Source organism: Panthera pardus, unplaced genomic scaffold (genome assembly GCF_024362965.1).
Source record: "Panthera pardus isolate Hobbes unplaced genomic scaffold, ASM2436296v1 HiC_scaffold_11, whole genome shotgun sequence".
Taxonomy (NCBI): domain Eukaryota; kingdom Metazoa; phylum Chordata; class Mammalia; order Carnivora; family Felidae; genus Panthera; species Panthera pardus.
Window position 1 is genome coordinate 7,645,802 of NW_026526666.1, and position 24,485 is coordinate 7,670,286.

At 46.1% G+C, this 24,485-nt stretch overlaps 1 long non-coding RNA gene across 2 annotated transcripts in view; it reads left to right on the forward strand.

Moving 5' to 3' along the window:
• The window catches only part of LOC109272129 (uncharacterized), a 53,962-nt gene that overhangs the window by 23,359 nt on the left and 6,118 nt on the right, over positions 1-24,485 (forward strand). Inside the window, exons 3-4 of one of the 2 annotated variants that reach the window (XR_008417893.1) lie at positions 4,073-5,284; positions 19,342-19,397. This is a non-coding gene — a long non-coding RNA (uncharacterized LOC109272129). Of the gene's footprint in view, positions 1-4,072; positions 5,285-19,341; positions 19,411-24,485 lie in introns of those variants that run through there. The other variant, XR_002082302.2, reaches the window with a different exon arrangement.

The following is a 24,485-nucleotide window of genomic DNA, read 5'->3' on the forward strand; positions in this document are numbered from 1 at the left end:
CAAGTAAAAAAAAAAAAGCTTTGAGATACTGGCACTGGTACTTTTTTCTGTGAAATCTTGGGCATGTTATTTAACCTCTCTGAACTTCAGGTTCTTACTTACAAAATGGTGATAGCAACAACTGCCCCAAAGGATTGTTGTAAGGATTAATGATATAATGTCTGTAAAGTGCTTATTATAACGGCTGGAACGTAGTAGTTGCTCAGTTAACATTCTTTCCCTTACGTCACAGTTTGTCTGCAAGAATGTGTGTTGAGGGGGGAGCATGGGTTAATTTTGGTGGGGGTGGGTAGGGATTTGGAAAAATCTGGAACGTGGGCGTGCCGTGTGGGGGTGGAGCATTTTGGCAGCTGGAGCAGCGCGTGGGTTTTGGGCACTGACCAGGGTGAAGGCAGAGAGTGAAAGCTGTCAAGGGTGAGTTTGTGTGTTGAGGTTGTGTGGGAGGGAAGGCGGCTGAAGAGTACCTTCGCCATGTTGCTTGAGACCTGGCTGTGTTCTGTGAGCAGTAAACAAGGATTGTTTGTTTTGATGAAAATAACCAGCCATGGGTGCTCTGGGTCTCTGTTTTTGTTTGTTTGTTTTCACATCACTTCAGAACTTATTTGATCTCTGTTTGATCGAGCATGGGTGGCAGATGAAACACGAGATCTAAAATACTGTACTGTGACTAGTGAGTGGCCATGTAAGCAGGGCCCTAGATGTCCTTTCGGGGCAGGTCGCAGTTTAGGGTGGCCTCACAAGCAGGCTCTGGGGATCTGAGAGGCCACAGTGGGCCTGGGCCTGTAAAAGGAGCCTCTCTGTGACAGTCCTGCAGAATGGATGAAGAGGACGGGAGTGTGCTCCTCCTTCGGTGCCAGGAAGAAGGAACTGAGACTCTTTGGCCATGGCCTCAAGTGGACCTCCGCTAAGGACGGAGGCGCAGGGCAGGAGAAGGCTGTGAGAGAACCTGCTGGCTTCCCCTCAGCGCACAACACTCCCTAGCCCCTCGTTCCACAGGAGGACGTTCTGGGGGAAGGTCTCTGCCTTGGCCTTGCTTCCTAACCCCACCTCCTTACACAAAGGCTCTCAGCATCTGGACCCTCCCAGCTTTGAATCTGGGCTTGAGCTTCTTATCCCGCTCTGTCTAGGCCTGGCGTTTGGTCCAGGCCTGCCAATTCCATTTCTGACTATATTAAAGACTCCTCCCTCTGGAATTGCTTCGTGTAGTGATAACAGCAGTTGGGGGGGGAGGGTGGTGTGGGTGGTGGAGGAGAATGGAAGAGAAGGAAATGTAAGTGGTTTTCTCCCACTAGGAGTTGGTGGGCAGGGGCAGGGATCGATCATGTCCAGCCTGGGCTTTGAGGATACATGGCAGGGGCCCAGACTCCGGCCCTGTCTGGGCACACAGACCAGACATCTACATTTGGCCTCTGGTTTTGCTTCCTTGGCCTCCCTTTCCTTTCTGTCCCCCTCCCCGATTTCAGCGGCTCCTGCCCTGTTTGCCTACACTGAGGGCCGAGCCCAAGCAAGCAACCAAATAAAGTTGGTGCAGTGGCCTGGATGGAGGGCTCTCCAGGGAGAAGAGAGGGCTGTCCTCTGGCAGCCTGGCTGGAGAAGTCCGCAGGATGGTGCTCACAACAAACCCCACATGGAATCTCCGGAACCTGCTGCCTAGTGAATTCGACGTGATGGAAGGATGCTTCTTTGAGCTGAAAGCAGGTTGTGGGAGCCTTTGTGTCTACACAGCCACGATGGATTCCTGCCCCCTCCAAGGGGGGAGAAAACCGCTTCTCTTTCCTTCTCTTCCATTCCTCTCCCCACACTGCTATCCCCACATGAGGCGGAGGGATCTGAATTCAGCTCATCTCAAAGCAATTTGAAATGACACATGCAAGTTCAAAGTACTCTGCAGGCTGCCCTCGACGACTTCCCAGAAACCAGCACCCCTCCGAGGTCATTAACACAGGCACTGGGTGGGCCTCCCAGGCAACGTTTACATAATTCATGGACTCAAGTCTCGAGTGAAGGGAGAAACAAGAAGGGTCACATGGCTTCACAGTGTTGAACTTGGAAAGTGGAGTTTTCATCTCCATTGATCTGTTTCCCCATATGCCAGGTGGGGTAGGTTTTATAGCAGGACAAATGGGTTAAATAAGATGCGGGTTAAGTATGGAGCATAGGGAGCATCTGCTTCATAAACGTGGCTGCTGAAGGGGCGCCTGGGTGGCTCAGTCGGTTAAGCATCCAACTTCAGCTCAGGTCATGATCTCGCAGTTTGTCAGTTCAAGCCCCGCATTGGGCTCTGTGCTGACAGCTCAGAGCCTGGAGCCTGCTTCTGTGTCTCCCTCTCTTTCTGCCCCTAACCTACTCTCATTCTGTCTCTGTCTCCCTCAAAAATAAATACACATTTTAAAAAACTAAAAAAAAATTTTTAATATATTCATATGAGTAAGTTTAAAAAAATAAAAAATAAATAAAGTACAAAGTGTTGGTGGCACCTGGGTGGCTCAGTCGGTTAAGCATCTGACTTTGGCTCAGATCATGATCTCACGGTCTGTGAGTTCGAGCCCCGCGTCAAGGCTCTGTGCTGACAGCTCGGAGCCTGGAGCCTGCTTAGGATTCTATGTCTCCCTATCCCTCTCTCTCTGCCCCTCCCCTGCTCACGCTCTGCCTCTCTCTTTCAAAAATAGACATCAAAATAAATAAATAAACCAAAAAATGTGGCTGCTGGAGTCATAATTACTATTATGGCCCACGGTCAGTGGAGCGTGGCACCATGGCATCATCAGTAAAGGGACTGGACCCCGTTAGCTTGAAGCTTTGGTTTTTCTCCACTCCTCCTCTGGCAAGGCCCCTTTAAGGTGCTCTCCTTTATGGCCTAGGATAGTCACATTGGTTCAGAGTCAGCCGTCCTCCCGGTTGGTTGTTTTCAGAACCAGTGTCAGCCCTGAGGAAGACTTAGCTCTGGGTTCAAATCCTGCCTCTGCCTCTGTGTGACCAATGGGGGCAAATTACTTCCCTCCCTGACTCTTACTTCTCTACCTGTAAAACTCCTATCTCATAGGACTGTTGTAAGCATTACGTGAAAGAAGCGTCTGTAAAGAGGTTAACACAGAGCTAGTTTGGCACAGAGCAAGTGCTTGTTGAGTAGCCATTAGAATTAATTATCATCTTAGAGAGCTGGAAGTCTTAAGAGAGGGGGAGGATTCGGGGCGCCTGGGTGGCTCAGTCGGTTGAGCGTCCGACTTAAGCTCGGGTCATGATCTCACAGTCTGTGAGTTCGAGCCCCGCGTCAGGCTCTGTGCTGACAGCTCGGAGCCCGGGGCCTGTTTCAGATTCTGTGTCTCCCTCTCTCTCTGACCCTCCCCCATTCATGCTGTGTCTCTCTCTGTCTCAAAAATAAATAAACATTAAAAAAAATTAAAAAAAAAAAAGAGAGGGGGAGCATTCAACTCTCAAAAAGAGAAGAAAGCAAGCAAAGCAGGTGTGCCCTGACCCTATTCTCCATCCGTGGTCTTTGGCCTGCAAATTCACTCCATCTAAACCCTCCTTGCCCTGGTTTCTGTTTTCTGGAGAATTTCCTTGGTGTTTAAGTCCCCGGCACATCTCGTCGGAGTAGGCATGAATACTCCCATTTTGCAGACGAGAAAACTGAGATTCACACACGTAGAGCGATTCAGGCCCCGTTTCCGGTGATAAGAGAGCCAGGACCTCAGTCCTCCCCCTGCCACAGGCAGTGCCACACAGGTGCTTCACTCACGCCGTCTCCTGGGCCACTCCCCTGCGCCCCTGACCCAGAGCGGCCCTCAGGCGGATGAGGTCCCACCTTCCAAAGGCTCCACCTTGCCACCAGACTAACACTTTGGGAACCTCGCAACTGACAAGTCTGAGACGTTATGATTGTGAAAAATTGCAGGGTCCCGCTGGGATTTTCACGTATTAAGTCCTCGAGCTGTTCTGTTTGTACAACAGGGAACTTGTCAACCGCTGAGCACTTCTGTGTCTCTTGACAAAATTCTTGACGCCGCTATATATCTCATTCCTTCATCTTTTGCCCTCTGGTCTCTCTTTCTCTCTCTCTTCTATTTTCTAGGCAGAGCAAACGGAGCTTCCGAACTGACAAGATCCTCATCTAATAAATGGTGGAGAAGATTAGTCGCGACAGGGCTCAGATGTGAACCGATTTTCCTGCAGGCTGAGACTCCTGCTTAAGATCCACTGGGGGTTATTAGCAGAGCCTGTAAGATGTTGGCTATGCAGAGTGATGTGATATGTCAGCAGTGCGGGAATATCAATGCTCGGCCCGAATTCAGTGGAGAGAGGCAGAGCCGAGGATGCTTGGGGGGCAGGGAGGGACACCTGATTCTCGGCCCCCACTTGACCAACGGCAGAGTTCACTGCACAGCGTCAGGGGCAGGTGTCTGGCCGGCAGAGGGAGGCACAGATGTGGAGTGGGCCAGGAGGGGCTGCTTTGAAGACTGTGCCTGGGGGGTGGGGGGGTGAGCATTTCATCTTCGTTCACTGTTCACCGGAACCATCTGACTTCACGTACCAACACTGAGTGCTTCCTCTGTGCTGGGCAACCCCTCTCTCCGAACATCACAGCACCTGCCGCTTATCTTAAGCACCCATTTCATTCATCCTGGCATGATAGCCAGCTTTTTATAATCTTCCGCTGGGTTTTAAGTTTCTTGAGATCAGAGACTCTGTCTGACTCATCCCTGGCCTTTGAGCCTTGCCAGAATAAGTACCTAGCATGCATTTGCTGAATAAATGAATTAATGCATCAAGGAACCAGTCAATTGCTTAGTAAGTATTTATCGACTATGTACTCTAATAGAGTTTTGGCAGGATAATCCGTTTTCTGTGCTAGAAGCTCCTAGGCAGGCTCCTCCTGATAAAGAGACCGTCCTTCTTTATTACTTGACTGTCTCTTAAAGTGGTTGAAATTTGTAGGCATAATACGTGAGGGGCTAAGGCAAAGTGATTATAATTTGGTGGGTGGGATTGAGTCCCTATGCTGTGGTTGAGATGTAAAAGCTTCATTTTCTTCTAGCTAAATGTTTTTGAGAGTTTGGGGAGTTGTTTGTGCCTGGGCAGTCCGGTCCCTGAATAACTGGCCATTCTCCTTAAGAATCAAGAAGAAACCCAACGAGAGATGACCAATGTGACTGTTTTCTGGCACAGGAGGAAGCTTCAGACACCTCTTTACTGGTGCGGACTGCTTAGGTTGGATCAGTCTTAGGAAGTTCTGCTCTTTCCCCTCCTCGGAAGGATCTGGTTTTCCTGGGTGAGACTCGGAAAGGTAAGTGATCTCTTTCTTGGCCTGGTTCGGTAAAAGCAGATTGATAGAGAAGCATTGTGTATTCTCAATAGGAAGAAAAGTAAAAGGAGTAAACACACCCTCCCCCTTTTCTCTCCATCTGTTTCTTCATCTAGCCCATATCCCTTCGCTGGGCCCAGGCTGAGAGCATGGGGAAGGTGCTGGGGACACTCGGATCTTGTCCTCAAGTAGCTCACAGTCTAGCTGGGGAGATAGATATGTCAATAAAGGATCGGTAGTTCGGACATCAAACATCAAAAAAAGCAGGTTGAACCAGGCCGAGTGACCACAGGAAGGGTGCAGGACAAGCTCGAAGGGAGGGTATCCACAAAGGCTTCCTGGAGGAAGTGTCATGTGAGCTGAGGTGGTACAGTTTGATGGGTTTTCACAAATTGGAAGAAACCGTGGAACCAGCACTCAGATCAAGAAACACGACCAGCACCCCGGAAGGCCCGCTCACGTCCACTCCTCTCTCTCTCCCTGGCCCCAAGGGGTAGCCAGTCTCCTGGCTTCTAAAGCATAGATTAGTTTGGCCCATTTGAACTTTTTATAAATGGAACATGCTGCCTAACCCCCCTGGTAGCTGAGACAGAGCTGGGAGAATAAACAGGAATTCATCAGGGGGCCAGGCAGGGAAGGGCATTGTGGGAGGGTGGGTAGTATACTCAGAGCTGGACCTAACACTGCGTGTGAAAACCGTCAGCCTTCAGCACTGCTGGAGCATAAAATTCAAGGGGAGGGGGCACCTGGGTGTCTCCGTTGGTTAAGCATCTGACTTCTTTTTAAAAAAAAATTTTTTTAATGTCTATTTATTTTTGAGACAGAGACAGAGCATGAATGGGGGAGGGTCGGAGAGAGAGGGAGACACAGAATCTGAAGCAGGGTCCAGACTCTGAGCTGTCAGTACAGAGCCCGATGTGGGGCTCAAACTCATGGACCGTAAGATCATGACCTGAGCTGAAGTTGGACGCTCAACCAATGGAGCCACCCAGGCGCCCCAAGCATTTGACTTCTTGGTTTCAGCTTAGGTCATGATCTCATGGTTCGTGAGTTCGAGACCCGTGTTGGGCTCTGGGCTTACAATGCAGAGCCTGCTTGGGATTCTCTCTCCCTCTTTCTCTGCCTCTCCCCTGCTCATGCGCGCATGCACACACACACACACACACACACACACACTCTGTCTCTCAAAATAAGTAAATGAACTTTAATAAACATTCAATGGGCAAAGAGGCATGGAGTGATACTGGAGAGGAAGGGGGAGGTAGACCATGGAGGGTTTTCCATACCATGCAGAGGAGTTGGGTTTTTAGCCTGAGAACCTGTGATCCCCAAATCTGGCTGACCATCAAAGTCTCCCAGGCAACATGTAAGGCACATAGATCCCAGGACCCACCATCAGAGATTTGAGATCCTTAAAGTTCCTCTCTAATGATTCTCATAATTAGCTAAGTTTGGAGGCCACTTTATAGAGAGAATGGGGAGCCACTGAATGGTTCTAAGCAAGGTAGTGGGAGGTGAGTTTCGAAGGGTGACGTAAGCAGTCTAATGGGGAGACCATGGCAGATGGCAAGAGATGCCTTGGCCTGATCTGGGATATGGCCAAGGGTTTGGAGTGGAAAGGACAACTGTAAGAGGTAATTGGGAAGCAGAATGAACCAGGTGTGTTGATCAATTGACCACAGAAGATGAGTGGGAAGACACGGGAAGGTACCAGGTTTCTGGTCCGTGGCTACTCCATGGACATGAACAAATGTGGGGGCAGAGAAAACAACATCATGTTTTTGTTTGATTCATTCATCTATAATAACTTCACCCCAATCTCTCTACCTATCTTTGTTAAACCATTTATCCATTCAGCAAATGCATTTTAAATGCCAAATATATATACATATAGGACATTGTTCCAAGCACTGAGTCATGTATAAAAGTCAGCATCAAAAGGATACAAAATATTGAGAATTCACTGTCAGTGTTTCAGAAAAATTATCGGAACTTCATTTTCTTTCAGTTCACTAAATATGTGCCAGGAAACAGTCTTATGTCAAGTTAGATCCCAGAGGTGGGGCGAGGGGGGCAGAAGGACCATCCAGTGATAGGTAATAAGGATTAATTTAACCTTGTGTTAAGAGCCTACAATACTATTCTACTCCTCTGAGTGACTCTGTATTTATTCTCTGTATTTGTACACATAAGGAAAGGTATCCTCCCAGAAAATGAATAATTCACCCTCAGGCACACAGCTAACACGTTATAATGCTAAGATCCCAGCTGGACCATGTGACTTACTGAACCCCCAAATTTAGAGAGAGATGTTCCTCATTTTCACATGGCGAGACCAAGGCCCTGGGTGGTTTGTTGTGGCTCAGCCACTGAAGGAAGCATTGCCTGTCCTAAGCACGACCCATGGTTCTGTAAGCTGCCTGGATATTCTATTGTTGGAACTGGGCTGGAGGTCAGGTTTAAGATCTGGCTGAGTTTGGGTGTTGCTTTGCTGAAGAGTCTTCTCAAGGCCAAGGACAGGCCACAGTGACAAGAAAGCACTGCCTAGCCTTTCTAGAACTTTTGCCCAGATATGCCCCGGGCTGTTAGGAGAAGAGGTGTTGAGGTCATATGTTGAGCTCTCTTTCATGTGTTGAGTTAGACTAATGGCAAATCTAGAAGGGGAGTGAAGAATTGGCACAGATTTCTTTAGCCACATACATCCAGCAAAGTAAGAGAGAGAGAGAGAGATCTCTTTGAGGGGAGAAGAAGGGAAAATCAAAGAAAATCTCAACATCCACATCACAGGCAGGCACCCAGAGCAATTTTTAATAATCAGTGCTGACATCCTGCTTTCAAAAAGGCCAGGACTCTTCATTCAAACTTACAGGCTGGGGGCCACCTTGCAGAGGAGCATAAAGGCATGATGGGCCCACACGCCCCCTCCCAGGGGACGCTTTCTTGCCTCTGCCCACTTGTGGGCAAGATGGTCTGCTGGTCACCATCACAGTAGGCCACTGAGGACACACTGACCCCCGTCCGGTCCCCACTCCCACTGACTCCTGGAAAAAATTATTTCTCTCAGCACACTGTGAACAGTTAGGATGCTTAAAGGGAACGTATCCTAAAGAAAAGCCTAATGAAATGATCGGGAGGCAAAAGGACGGCAGACAAATGTTTCCATCATCTGAACTGGACAATCTGACATCAAGCCATGGGGCGGGGGCCGCCGTAACTTCCACTTTGAAATAGTTGTGGTGCACAGTGACTCAGGAAAGCAATGGGGGCTGGAGGAAGAAAGAGATAAGCCCACCAGGATCTGGTCTGTTGGCATGTTGCCTCCTTTCACTGCACAAATCCAACACCAAGGTAACATCAATGGGGCTGAGGTGGGCCTAGGACTGGGGCTGACTGCATTATCTCAGTTCTATCTGACCTGAAGCAGGAGCACCCCGGTGGGTTGGAGCACAATCTGAATCTCATCTTGGACTCCCACATCCTCTGGGCCTCCCAGGAGACCCAAAGTAGAACTATGCCCCCACCTTCACCTTTACTTACATGGAGCTCTCACCCGGGGATAGGCCCTCACGCCTAGGAAGTATCTGGCACCCAGGAGGGACTCAACAGATATGTGTTGAATGAGTAGACAAACAGCAGATTTTAACATGGGCTTTCCCCCCCAAAGTCAATCAACATGACTAGAGAATTTGGGGGGAAGGGGTGTCTTCAGAGCAGTGAATTTCAATGATATGGTGCCAAAGGGAGTTAATTTATTCATTTAACGAATAGAGATTTAACACCCCCTATGTCCCTGTACCAGGCACTACATTAGGGGTTAACAATATACTAGTAGGTAAGAAGTGTGTTCCCTATCTGATTAATTATGTGTGCTTGCACCCTATGGGACTATGAGAATTAAGGGCAATAATATAGACACTTAGCACAAGAAGTACTCAGTTGTTATCACTAGTGGAAGAAATTAACAAATGATTACCAGAAGTTGTGGTAACAGCTATGAAGGAAAAGAGTAGCATGCTAGGGGGACCTAATGCAGTTTGGGAAGTCAGGGAAGGGGAACTTCCCAGTTGCGGTGACATTCAAGAGTCCCATGGGATGAGTGAAAGCAGAGAGCCAGAGGACCTGTGAGGTTCCCCTTCTTCAGAACCATCGTAGAAGGTTTCCAAGCATACAAGGGTGTCGAGCAGCTACTCGAGAAAGTTGGGAATGAGGTCAGGGAATAGGAAAGTAAGACAGTCCAGGACCATAGCCCTGGATGAAGTTCAGAGTGGGCTGCAGAACATTTGGGGAAGATTTGCCCAGTTGCTGAGTAAGTTTGCCTGCCAGGAAGGAATGGCTGGAGAGGACAGACAAGAGAGTGGAGGTGGCCTGCAGAGCACAGAGGATGGCTCTGAGGCAGAGGGAAGACACAGTGGGCCTGACCCTAATTGTATGTGGTAGAATGCATGCTTGACCAGGAGGCGTGGGTCCTAGCTTCTACTGCTATGTGATCTTGAGAAAGTCACTTCTCTTCTCTGGGCCCCAATTTTCTCAGCAATAAAACGGAGATAATAGTGATTTCCTCGCCTGTTCTGCAGGGTTGTTAAGATCATGAAATGAGATAATGTATGTAAAATATCTGTGTAAACTCCAGAGTGCTAGACGGTGATTCTCATCTTCCTTACAATTCTCTTGCAAGAAAATTGAGTGGAAGTGTGTGGCACTTCTTGACAATTCTTTCCCCAAATGTTCTGCAGCCCACTCTGAACTTCATCCGGGCTCAAGTGTGTAGTACTCTATAGATACCTGGGATGAGTCAGTTAATTCACTTATTTAACACACATTTGTTTGGCGCAGTGGGGGATATGGAGATAAGTAGGCAACTGCCAGACCCTCTAGCTAATAGCCTAGTTGGAAAAACAAACTTATAAAATGATAAGATAAAATGTGTAATGAATATATATATATATATATATATATATAATGTACAATCAGTAAATTAGGATGGGAGATGAGATTTCTGGGAGTCTTTCAGAGGCAGTGGTACTTGGTGGTATTTGAGGTGAGTCTTGAAGGATGAATGATTTGGCCAGACAGACCAGGATGGAAGTCATTTCAGCCTGAGAAGAAGTTACAGAGACATGAAAAGGAGCTAATAAACCCAAAGGTTAATAAACCCAAAGTTGTTCTGTTTAACTGAAATACCAGGTGTGTCTGGATCTGAGAATGGAAGAGGTATCTGTGTTTGGATGGCCCTGAAAGCAGAACCAGAGATAAAGACTTGGGTGTGGGTAGTTTACTGGGATGTGATCCCAGGAAACAAAAGTGAGGGAAATGAGAAAGTGGGGTCGAGAAGGGAGAAGAGCCATTAAAGTGTGGTTAATGCACTACTTACTCCTGTGGGCTCAATCTTGCTGGGGACCATCTGAGGAACTGTGTAGAATGTTCCACCAGAGGACAGGGAGGCTGTGGCACTTACCCAAGGATGCCTGTCCTCCAGTGGTGGAGGGTTACCGAGAGGGAATTGATTGCCTGAACTTTCTAGTTGCTCCTGTGTGCAACGAGTGAGCTTCTACAGCTTTGGAAAAAGCAGAGAGCACTATGTGTGAGATTCTGGCAACACACAAGAAGCCATCCAGAATTCAGGAAGAGAAGAAAGAAAAGGGGAGAGTACATACATCAGTGAAACAATGGCAGAGCATCATTCAGTACTAATGGAAAAAAAAAATAAGTGAAATGATTGAGATAGAGAATTGTTGGACTGGAGACACAGAATGTAGGGGATTATCATGAGTATTAAATGGCTCAGGACCTACTTACTTGGAAGGGTGAGAATGGGACGGTATGCCAGCCATGATGACTTTGAATTGTGGTTGGGGACAAGACATCCAGTTCCGGGAGTCTCATTAACAGAACTTTATTTAGAACAGGGATGCAGAAGAGAAGCTCTTTGGGGATAGGAAAATATGAATATCATTGAACACAATTGAGCCCGTGAGCATGCATGACATGGCCTGTGCCCTTGGGAGTCCAGTGGCAGTGTGAGGAGCCCCAGGCACTGAGCTTGCTGCAGAATTAGCAGAAGATATTTAACTGGGAAGGAAGATGGAAATCCTGTAAATCTCCCGGAAGCCAGGAGCCAAGAGGACTGGTGCAAAAGGAATACTGCCAAGCATGTGAATTGTCTTGGGGCACTTTCTCATTCCTTAGTTGTTTTCTCTCTTGGCCCTGTTTCCTAACTCCTCCACATATTTAACCTGGACTGAATTAATGTTGAACTTCACTCCTCTCCGTTACCTGTCAAGGTTGTAAATCGATCTGATAAACAAACATCCCCGGGAGTTAGCTGGCCATGGTCTTTGAGTATATTGCAGTAGAGAATCTGTTAGACAAAACCGGTTCTAAATCCAGCTCTACTACCTACTATCTATCTAGTCTTCGGGAAGGTGTTAACTTTTTTGATGTTTGGATTCTCAACCAACGTGCATTGACTCTCAGAGCTTAGAACCAGTTACATCTCTCCCATCTATTTATGAGCTAAAGAAATGAAGCTCTACTGTGTACTTTCTAAGAATGAGGACTTCTTGTCACATAATGTTTTAATGTTGTACGTAGTAGTGATGTGTTGTAAAATCTATAGCCCACACATTAAATTTTCATAAGTATTGAAGTAATGTCTTTTAGAGCCATTCCCTCCCCCACCCCCCGTTCTATGTGCCAATCCAGGATCATACATTGTATTCGTGTCTCTTTCATCTCTATGATTTGGGAACAGTTACCCAGCCTCTCTTTGCCTTAGTGCCTCACTCGGTAACATGAAAGGAAAGTCAGAGATAACCAGACATTTGAGTAAACCCTAAAACATGAAGAAAAAGACTAAAACAAACAAGTAAGCAAAAGAGACTTGGAAGAAATGGCTACAATACAGGAACCGGAATAAAACATTTAACATAGTTAAGTAGACTTCTCGGGGGAATTAGAGGTTTACAACAATGAAACAAGCCAAGGATGATAGAATGAAGGACCCTTAAAAATTAAAAATATGACATAAAAAAATTTCCTTGAAAGACTAGAAGATAAAGTCAAGGACATCTCACAGAAACTCAAATGAACAAAAATACAAAGAAATAGAAAACAGTAAGGAAAAAATAACAGATTTAGAGAATCAGCCCCAAAGGTCCAACATCAGGCTAATAGAAGTTTCTAAAAGAGAAAAGAATTAAACCAGAGGAGAGATTATAAAAAATATCACAAGAATATTTCCCCAAACTCAAGCACACGTCTTCAGAATGAAACAGGACATGGACTGTGTTACAGAGAATGAACAAAATCCCACACCAAGTCACTTTATGTTGTTAAATTTTGGAACACTGTGGCTAAAGGAAAGATCCTATATTTTTCTGGAGAGAAAGAGAGGCCCGTACAAAAGATCAGGAATATGAAAGTTACCAGGCTTCTCAACAATAACACCGGAGGCTAGACTATGATGAAAATATGCATTAAAAACTTGGACAGAAACTTATTTTTAATCTAGAACTCTATATCTAGCTAAACTATTAATCAAACATGAGGATAGAATAATTCATTTTGGGACATGCATGGATTTAAAAATAACCTCATACATATTCTTTTTGAAGAAGGTACTGGAGAATGCACTCAAAAAAAAAAGTGAGTAAATTAAAAATAAAAAAAAAAAACTTGATCTCTAAGAACTTGGGCTATAACATAGGGAGCGTTGAAAGGAAATCATAGGGAAATAACCATGTCACAGTCTTAGAGAAAAACTAGTCCAGTTTGGAAAAGTACAGAGGACTTTCAGAAGGACTAGGAAATATCCAAGGGCAAAAAAATAGAATAGATGTGTGTGAGCATATGAAAACTATTCGTAGGAATGTGGCATAATTATTAGAGGATTTAATTAAAAGAATCAATATGGAAATAGATAGGCTAAATTTTTAAAGGTAATCAACTCCAGGGGGAAGGGAATGAAAAAAATAAGCATGGCTTGGGCATCTACTGTATTCCAGGCTTTGTTCTTTAAGCTCCATGAGTCTACAAACAACTTCTGTTTTATTTATCATCGTATTCTCAGCACAGATTGCAGTGCCTGGCACATACTAGGAACTAAATAAATATTCCTTGAATGAATGTATAACAGGGCTAGGTCCTAGGTGGGGAAAAAAGAGAGCCAAAATGAAGTAGATAGACAGAGTCCCTGCTATTTAGGAGATCACAATTGAAAACAAATACTCTTCAAATACCCAAGCCAGTATTCTGCTTTATTGGATTGTTCAAGACATAGAGGGAATAAAGAGTGGGAAGAGACTGCTGTTTGGAGCCCAAGCTTTAAGTTGTCTGTGACTTATGTTGGCAGGAGATTTAGTTCCAATGTGGCCAACGTAGTATGTTTGAATCTCAAGAGAAGTACTCAGCAAGCAGATTGCTATAGAGTAACAACTGATTGTATTAGATTGTTTACTCCATTCTTCTTTCTCTCTCTTTACTTGAGTTTAATAATATGACAAAGTTGTTTATGTATCCAGAGTATATAAAGAAGTTCAACAGGAAGAAAAACCAGCCAATTTAAAAAATGGGCAAAAATTTGAACAGTTTCCTGAAGAGAATTGATAGATGGCAGTTAAGCACATGAAAAGGTGTTAAACATCATTAGGTATTAGGGAAATGCAAATTAAATTACAAAGAGATATCACTAGACACCTGTTAGAATGGCTAAAGTAAAAATATTAGAAGTACCAAGTGTGGATAAGGATGTGGGTAACAGGAACTGTCATCACTACTGATGAGAATACAAGACGGCACAACTATTCTGGAAAACAGCTAAGCAGTTTCTTACAAAGTTTAAACATACACTTATCACACAATCCAACAATTCTACTTATGGGCGTTTGCTGTAGAGAATTGGAAACTTATGTTCCTGCAAAAATTGTACATGAATGTTTATAGCAGCTCAGCTTCTAATCCCCCAAACTAGAAAACTAGTACATAAAATGGAATGTTCAGCAGCAAAAAAGGAACAAGCTACTGATACACACAGTAACATAGATGAATCTTGAAAGCATTACTCTGAGTGGAAGAAGCCAGTCTCAAAGGCTACATAGTGACTTCTACTTCTAGGAAATAGAGTAGATGTATTTTTCCCTATTCCTCCAGAGAATTAGCTTGGAAATTATAAAACAAACATAAAAAGACTCTGAGAGTTGAGAGAAGAAGACAGACCAGCTATGGACTTGAGACTTGAAGAACAAGGAGTTGAACATTCTAGGATTTTTTTTTTTTTTTTGCCTTGTATATCCAAGAATAAACACTGAAGAAGCTGGCAACCTGGAAATGCCAATGGGTGCAGGCCCAAAAAATCCTAACAAAAGCCTGCCCTCTCTAGCCAAGTGGTCAGGTGGAGGGCAACCTCACAAGAGAGAAAACTTTTAGAAATTAACTGCTCTACTTTAGATAAGCACCATAGGCAAAACTATAGTTCCTATGTGAGCAAAGGTCAGATAGGGAGCCTAAACTCTCATGTCTAACAGGCTATAACAAGGTTCCCCTCTTGCTTCCCATTGAGGTAACGTCAGAAATAGTGTAGAGGCAGGATTTTCATCACTACCCAATGGTGTAGAGGTCATCCAACCCTATGGTGTCTCTGATGGCCATGTGGGGAGTAGTAATGAAGCAGCCTTATCCCTCCCAGCCAAGAAGATATCACAGAGTGGAGGCACAGTGGGGAGCTGGAACCCCTACCTTTGCCCTACAGTAATGACGAGCATAACACCTCAGGTGTCAGCCAGGGCCAAGTGAGGGACCTGGTTTTCTACCTCTGCCTAATCATAATGAAATGGCTCCCCTTCTCCCTTCCCCACCTCTTTCCATCTTGGAGTAGTGTCAGAGAAACCAGCTAAAACAGAAGGCTTAAATAAGATCATGAATTTCATAGCTTAATACTCTAAATGTCCAGGTTTTAATAGAAAATCGCTCATCATACCCAAGAACTATGGGGGTCTCAAACTGAATAACAAAAGACAAGCAGTAGATGCCAACACTAGGATGACAGAAATTTTGAGTTATCTAAAAAAGGTTTTATTTTTTTAATTATCTAAAAAATATTTTAAACTAGCCATCATAAAAAAACACAATTATGAACACACATAAAAACAAACGAAAATACAGTCTCAGAGAAAAATAGAAAGTCTCAATGAGGAAACAGAAGGTATAGAGATGAACCAAATGGATATTTTAGAACTGAAAAATACAATAACTAAAACTAAATGCTCAATGAATGAACTCAATGAGAAGATAGAAGGGAAAGAGGAAAAAAACAGTGAGCTTGAAAATAAAATAGAAATTACCCAAATTAGCATCAGTCTAAACAACAGAGGGACAACACAAAGAAAATGGCAGAACCTCAGGACCATAACAAAGGATGTAACTTGTGTCATTGGAGTCCCAGAAGAAGAGGAGGAAAAGGGCAAGGCTGAAAAAGTACTAAAGGAAATAATGGCTGAAAAATTTCCAAATCTGGAAAAATACTGAAACCTACAGATTTGAGAAGCTGAGTGAGCTCCAAACAGGATAAAAATTTAAAAGCCCGTGACAATACATATCTTGGTAAAATTTTAGAACACTAAGACAAAGAAAAAAATCTAAAAACAGAACTAGAAACAATGGCTAGAGGGGGGAAAGAATTCGATTGACAATGGGTTTCTCATCAGAAACCATGAAGGTCAGAAAGAAGTGCCACGTTTTTTTATATGCTGAACAATGTCAACCCAGAATCCTATATCTAAGAAAATAGTCTTCAGTAATGAAGGGAAAATAAAGACATTCTTATATGAAGTAAAACAAAAGGAAATTTCGTTAGAAATTTCATCCCTAGAAGGATGGCTAAAGGAAGTTCTTTAACAGAAGAAAATGATTTAAAAAAAAAAAAAAGAGTCTTGGAACATCAGGAAGAATAAAGAACATGGTAAGCAAAATTAGGGGCAAACAACCCTCTTAAGTCTTCTAAATTGAGTTTGATAATTGAGGCAAAAATTATAATACTTCTATTGTGGTTCTAAGTATGTAGAGGGAATATTTAAGCAACCACTAAAAAAAAAAAAAAACAAAACAAAACAAAACCTACATAAGGAGAGACATTCAAAAACAGTATAGGTAAATAAAGGTGGAATTCAAAAAAGTGGCTTAAGTAAGGCACAGGAATACAGAAAAAAGAAAACAGAAATGAAAAGCTGACAAACAGAAGACAAAAAATAAAATGGAAGGCTTAGTTCCTTACATTTCAATAATAACAGGGGTGCCTGGGTGGCTCAGTCATTTAAGCAGCCAACTCTTCATTTTGGCTCAGGTCATGATCTCACAATGGTCATGAGATCAAGCCCAGCATAGAGCCTGCTTGAGATTCTCACCCTCTCCCTCTGCCCCTCCCCCCACTTGCTTGTGTGCTCTCTTGCACTCTGTCTCTCAAAAACAAATTACATTAAATAGCTATATGCAAAACAATGAAACTGGACTCCTTTCTTATGCCAAAAATAAACTCAGAATAGATTAAAGCCCTGAATGTGAGAGCTGAAACCATAAAATGCTTAAAAGAGAACATAGGCAGTAATTGCTTGAAAATGGCACTTTGCAACATATTTCTGGATATGTTTCCTCAAGCAAGGGAAACAAAAACAAAAATAAACTATTGGGATTACACCAAAATAAAAAGCTTTTGCTCAGCAAAGGAAATCATCAACCAAACAAAAAGCAACCCAGTAAATGCTATTTCCATTTTTGCAAACGGTATATCTAATAAGGGGTCAATATCCAAAATATATAAAGAACTTATACAACTCTTCACCACCACCACCCCCCCGCCTCCAAATAATCCAGCTAAACATGGGCAGAGGATCTGAATAGACATTTTTCCAAAGAAGACATACAGATGGCCAACAGACACATGAAAAGATGTTCAACATCACTAATCATCAGAGGCCAATGCAGGGCTCAAACTCATGAACCATGAGATCATGACCTGAGCCGAAACCAAGAGTCAGATGCTCAACCGACTAAGCCACCCACATGCCCCACCACGATCAATTTTAGCCCACTCTTATTAATTTCCAAAAAACCCCTATATCCTTTATCAGTCACACTCATTTTGCCCCAACTGCCCTCCCTGCCCCACCAGTCCTATGCCTAACACTTATCCACTTTCTGTCTCAATAAATTTGCCTATTCTGGACAATTCATGCCCACGTGATTATTGACAAGGTACAAGAACAATTTAATGGTTCACTTTTTTAAAAATATGTTTATTTATTTGAGAGAGGGGGTGAGAGAGAGAGTGCGTGCTCATGAGCAGGGAAGGGGCAGAGAGAGAGAGACAGAAAATCTGAAGCAGGCTATGCACTGTTAGCCCAGAACCTGACGCGGGGCTTGAACTCACAAAAGATGAGATCATGACCTCAGCAGAAGTCAGTCTCTCAACCAACTGAGCCACCCAGGCGCCCCCAATGGTTCACTTTTTTTTTTTTTTTTAACAAATAATGCTGGAAAAAATGGACATCAGTAGGCAAAAAAATTTTTTTTAATGAGTCTCAATGTAACTCTCACACCTTTGGAGAAAATTAACTCAAAATGGTTCAATGCCTTAAATGTCAAACATAAAATTATAAAACTTTGACACACAAAAAATAGAAAATCTTTGAGACCTAAGACTAGGCAAAGAGTTCTTAGACTTGACACCAAATTCATAACTCATGGAAGGAAAACTTGATAAATAGAACTTCATAGCAATTTAAAATGTTTGCTTTGCTCCTGTTAAGAAGATAAAAAGACAAGCTATAGAATGGAGGGAGGTAATATTTGCTAACTAGATATCCAACCAAGAGCTAGTGTCTAGAATGTATAAAGAACTCTAAAAAATCACCAGTAAAAAGAGAAAGCGATCTAATTAGACCATAGGCAGAAGACATGTATAGACATCATCCTGAAGAAGATAATCAGATGACAAACAAGCACTTGAAGGATTGTTCGACATCAATAACCATTAGGGAAATGCAAATGAAAGCTGTGAGGTATCACCACATAGCTATCAGAATGGCTTCTAGAAAAGAAAATCGTGGCAACATCAAATGCTGGCAAGGATGCAGAGGAATTGGATCACTCATATATTATACTCCAGGGCATTTATCCTAGAGAAATAAAAGCAAGTTTTCACAGGAATACCTGTACACCGGAGATCTGGGTGGCTCAGTCAGTTAAGCATCCAACTCTTGGTTTCCGCATTGGTCATAGTCTCACAGTTCGTGAGTTCGAGCTCCTCATTGGGCACTGCACTGACAATGCAGAGCCTGCTTGGGATTCTCTCTCTCTCTCTCTCTCTCTGTCTCTGCCCCTTCACAGCTCGCTCTTTCTCTCTCAAAATAAATAGATAAGCTTTTTCTCTTGCTCTTTCTCTCTCAAAATAAATAAATAAGCTTTTTAAAAAAAATCCGGGCACTCATGTTTATACAGATACTCATGTATTTGTAATAGACAAAACCCGGAAACAATCCAGCGGCCCTTCGAAGGGTGAATGTTAGACACACCGTGGTGCCTCCAAATCATAGAGTATCACTCAACAGTGAAAAGGAACCACCTATCAATACACAGAAACAGCCTACGCAGCTCTGGAGAATTCCGCTGAGAAAAAGACAGTCCCGAAAGGTTACATACTGTATGAGTTCTTTCATGTAACAGTCTTGAAATGGCAAATTTTAGAAATGGAGAACGGATTCGTGGGTGTCACAGGTGGGGTAGGGTGCGAGAGAAGTGGGTGTGGCTATGAAGGGCAATAGGAGAGATTGTTGTGGGTTTGGAAATGTCTATAACTTGACTCTGTCCCATCAATGTTCTGGCTGTGGTATTACACTATCGTTTTGCAAGCCAGTACTGTTAATGGATTAGTCGAAAAAGGGTACATAGAATCTCTATATTATTCTTTACCGCTGCATGAACCCACGTTTACCTCAAGATTAAAAATTTAATGTAAAACAAGCTTACATACTGTCTCATTCCATTTATAGGACATTCTTGAAAAGACCAAGCTATGGAGACAGAGAACGGCTCAGTGTTGTCAGAGGTTAGGAGAAGGTAAGGGTGGGTGTGACCAAGAAGGCAGAGCCCCAGGGAGAATTTTCCGCTGATGGGACTTGTTCGGTACCCTGCTTGTGGTGGTGGTTATGTCAATCTATATATGCGTTGAAGTTCGTAGACCTACACGCCAAAAAGAAAGGCCATTTTAAACGTATAATCCAAACATATACTATTAGTAACATATGCAGCCCATTTGTTTTTTTTACGGTGTTTGGGTGAGTTTGGTCGGATAATAACAGCAGTTTAGATTTGCTTCCCTCTTTACTGGTTTGGACGATGTTCAATGTAGGACAGCGGGAAGGGCATAAAACGTGGAGTCAGACAGTCTGGTATTGTATCTTGGCTCCGCTGTTTATTGGGTGCGTGGTCTCGATCCTCATGATTTCATGTGTAAAGTGAGGCTCCTACCCACATCGCAGGGTTATTTTGCGGCTTCAGTGGAACGAGAGGGCCTCGACGTATTGTAGGAGGCCCAGAAATCTGTAAGGATGCCATGCCTTTTTTGTAGAAAATAAATTGTAGGCTTCGAACATAGCTGCATGGCTCCTTAACAATGTGTGTAAACACTATGGCGGCCGATACAATAAAAACATCTAATTGAAAGTTAGCTTTATGCTTTTTAGGTTATTTTCAAGTACAAGGGTCTTTTACACTTGAAAGTGAGTATACTTGGATATACTTGAGGTCCTTTATACGCGAAAGTATCGGAAATACGTGAGACGATGTCTGCTTAGTACTTGACGAGAGTTCAGTAGCAGGAGGAGGAGTAGCTGTGGAAGCAGAAGTAGGAGTTTAGTAGTAGGAGTAGAGTTAGTTGAAGCAGCAGAAAAAGAAGGGGCTGAAGAAGTAGGAGTCGTAATAACAGCGGTGATTGTGATAATAATATTGATAGCAGCCATCGTGGCAATAGTCATGGTAGTAGTGATTGGAAAAATCGTGGCCACTGTCATTGGAGTCCTATTTTCACATGCACTGTTTTAGTTTTAAAAAAATGTTTAATGTTTATTTTTGAGGGAAAGAGAGAGAGAGAGAGACAGAGAACGAGCAGGGCAGGGGCAGAGAGAGAGGGCGACACGGACTCCGGAGCAGGCTCCAGGCTCTGAGCTGTCAGCGCAGAGCCTGATGCAGGGCTCGAACTCAGGAACCGTGAGATCGTGACCGGAGCTGAAGCGGACGCTTAACCGACTGAGCCCCCCCAGGCGCCCCTCACGTGCACTGTTTTATGTGGTCCTCCCAGCGTCCGTGAGGGGTGAAGGGCAGAGCTTGTACGCCCCATTCTACAGTGAGAACTCGAAGGGCGCAGGAGGGTGCCTCCTTTTCCAAGATCTTGTGGTTTGAAGTTGCCACAGCTGAGAGGAGAGCCCAGGTCTTCCCCCTTGGAAAGCATGGCCTAGAGAAGCCAGGGAAGGTGGCCGTCGTAGCCCTCTCGGGCTGTTACAACAAACCACCACGGATTGGGATAGCTTAAACAACAGATCTCTCTCTCTCTCTCTCTCTCTCTCTCTCTCTCTCTTTCTCTTGGTTCTGGAGGCTGGAAGTCTGGGATCCAGCTGTCCACTGATTCAGGGTCTGGAGAGGTGTCTTCCCAGCTTGCAGATGGCTGCCTTCTTGCTGTGTCCTTGTCTGATATAGAACCTTCTGGTCTCCTCTTCTTATAAGGGCACTGACCCCATCATGGGAACCCCACCTCATGACCTATTCTGCACCTAATCACCTCCCATAGGCCCCACCTCCAAAACCACGACGTTGGGAATTAGGGCTTCGGCATAAGAATTTCGTGGCGGTGGCAAGGGTGGGGGGTGGGGGACGCAAACGTTCAGTCCGTAGCAGCAGCCCTATTTAGTATCTGAGGGATGTATTCTACATCCAGGGAGACTGGTACTTGACCTTGCATTCAGCGGTCCCACCGTGTGGTTAAGCAAAACAAGTGGCCTCCCAGCGTGCTCCCTGTCGCCTGCCTCGGCCGGGGCAAGTAAGCCCATTTGCCTTGGAAGCCAGCCAGGCAGGAGAGAGAGAGTCAAGCTAGTGGGAGCTAACTGTGTCTTCAGGAAGAAGCCTTCCCCCTCAGGCTCCTCTGGGAGGTGGTCCAGGCCCTGTGACGGCCAGATCCCTGGGGCAGCCCAGCCCACCTACAGAAAGGCCATGGCTCCGGGCGCAGGAGGCCTGCGCCCGGGTGACGGCCTCAGCACTGACGCCAACGCCTCTCCAGGAAAACAGGTGGGCTGGGCTTGCCCTCGCCCGTCCAGCCCCCGTGTCCTGAGATTCACCTCCCCAAGATTACAGTACCTACAGCGGTGCAGGGGCCGCTGGAAGCAGCCGGTCAGCGGGGCTGGGGGTCGGCCACCCGCTCTGTGCTCGGAGACGACAAAGAGAAGGCGCAGCCTGGGCAGAGAGGGGGTAGCAGAGGGAATGCCGTGTCATCTGATCCATAGCTGATTAATCCTTTGAAAATGTGCTCTGGGGACATGTCCGTGAAGGACGTCACTGAGGTGGGGGAAGAATGTGGCCTGTTGTCTGGGCCCGGGACACAAAGGCCTATCTGTGCGCACGTGGGCACTGGGATCCAGGCCGGATCAGCTGCTCTGGTTTCCTCCTTCGTCTTCACAATACGACTACAGAGTTACAGTCTGCCCTTCTACCCCCGCCCCAGGAGAGCTGGGCAGTGGGATTTCTGCCCACTGGGTTCCTGCTGAGCACAGCCAGCAAGGCCAGCCTCCCGGCCCACTTGGCTCCTGGCGAGTCTAGAATTTCAATAGCCTGCGTCTCCCTGCCCTCATTTACTGCCCTCTCTCGTCTTCCCTTTCTCTTGCCCTCCCCGGCACATGTGTGAGTGGCAGATCCAGGGTGATCTGGACCCAGCCGGTCACCAGGGAGCCAAGCCTGGAAGCCCGAGAGATACCCAGCTGGGTGGCGGCCAGCCGTGGCTCAGGGTCACTCTAAAAACAACTTTGCTCGGGCCGTGGGGCAGCGGCTGCCCTGGCTCCACCACCCTGATCCCTAGGAAACCGGGCAAGGGACGGTCTCCCCTGGCCGGAGCCCCTGCCGACACCCAGCAGGGAACCAGGGTGGCATCAGCATCAGAAAGCCTGGATTCCACAGTGGTGTAGGCAAGATTCTTAACCTCCGGGAGTGTCGCTTTCCTCGTTTATGGAAAATGAGGATCGTAGTTCTTGCGCCGTGCGATGCGGGGAGCATTCCACGGGTGGGAAGCGTGGCTGAGCGTGGGGTGGACACGGCCATGAAAGACACGCACACGTGTGCACCGTGCATCCGCCACTCGAGGCCATTTTCTCTGTGTACTTATAACATGGATGACTGCCACGTGCCCAGCGCCGTGCTAGACGCATAGGGAGACTCGGTGAACAAAAGAAACAAAATCCCTGGGCTACTAGCATGCAACTTCTCATGGGGGGAGACAGACCGGAAGCAATAGAGGTAATCAATAAGGAGGTGCTAAGAGCTACGGGGAGAGACGGAGCAGAGTGAGAAGAACCAGAAGGTGCAAGCGAGGGGGCAGGTTTCAATCTTTGGTGAGGAAAGGCCACATCGGGAAGGTGATACTTCTGGAGAGATCTGAGGGAGGGGAGAAAGGGAGCCAGGCAGACCCCACCCACCCCCCACCCACGAGGGCGAGGAGAGCATCCCCGGCAGAGGGAACAGCTCAGCGAAGTCCCTGAGGTGGAGGGGTGCCTGGTGAATCTATGGAGGGGGAAGGGGTGGCTCTGCAGGGGAGGGTGGGAGCGATGGACAAGGTGAGGGGATCAGGTCTGCAGGGTCTTTGTCTTGCTTTGCTGGGGCTGCCTATAAACAAAGTGCCGGGAGCGGTGCGGCTTAAACAATGGAATGTTCTAGAGGCTAGAAGTTCACGATCAGGGTGACAGCACTGCCATGCTCCCTCTGAAGGCTCTAGGGAAGGACGTTCCAGGCCCCTCTCCTGGCTCCGCAGTTCCTTGTCTTCCTGTCTGTGCATGTGTCTGGATCCAAATCCCCCCCTTCTTCTTAGGGCTTACCCAATGACCTCATTTTAACGAATTACCTCTATAAAGACCCTGACTCCAAACAAAGCCATGTTCTGAGGTACCACGTGGGTGTTAGGACTTCAGCGTGTCTTTTTTGAGGGACACAATTTAACCCTTAACAGCCTGTAGGCCACCTAAAAGACCTCAGCTTTTGTGTTGGGATGTGGGAGCCGTCTGAGGGACTGGGGCCGAGAAGGCAGGACACTCTGTGACTCCTATTTTGAAAGGATGACCAGTCTCTCTAGAGGTGATTTGTCCTCCCATATCTGTGCCCCTTGCGCCTCCTGAGTTGTATTCCTGGACGCAGTGCTGGGGTGGGAAGGGCTACTCTCTGTGGGGCCCGGGGGTGGGGGCAGCCAGTGCCGGTAGCTTGCCCCCCGCCCCCTGCCCCGGCTGCCTTGCCATGTTTTATGACACTGTCACTCTCAGAGCTGGAAACCCAAAGTGGGTTGCAGTGTGGTGGGGGAAATTTCTGGACCATTCACCAGATGTGATTTCTCCCTCTGAGCCGAGCACAATCCCCAAGACAAAACCCCACCATAGAGTCCCACGTGTCTACCCAGCTCCTTGCCTCGCTCCTCTGGGGCCCGCGCCTCCTTCTCACCTCACCCACAGTCCCCTCTCCTCCAGGAAGCCCAGTCTCTGGGAGGCGGCCATGTCCCCCTCCATCCCCCCGCCCCAGGTGCTGCATTTCCCCCAAGCCTGTGAACCTACGGGTGTGAGCACCCCCTCCGAGGTCTTCCCGCGCCTGGGGGAGGCCGGCATTGACGCGGTAAGCCTGTCACGCACAAAAGGAACGTTTTCCTGATGTTGCTTTCACGGATGCTGAGAAAGGATCTGTTCTCTGTATCGTCATGTGGAGCGATTGAGGGAGCCCCTGGAGACCTTGGGGGCGGGGGGGGGGGGACCAAAGTCTCCATTGCCACTGCTTTTACCTGTGTGGGTTGTCTGGCTCTCCTTTCTCCCCACTGCTCCTTTTGACGTATGCCACGTTGGCCTGCAAATGGCCTCTTGCTTGTTCTTCCGAGGCAGCTTCTGGAGGCAACCCTGTCTCC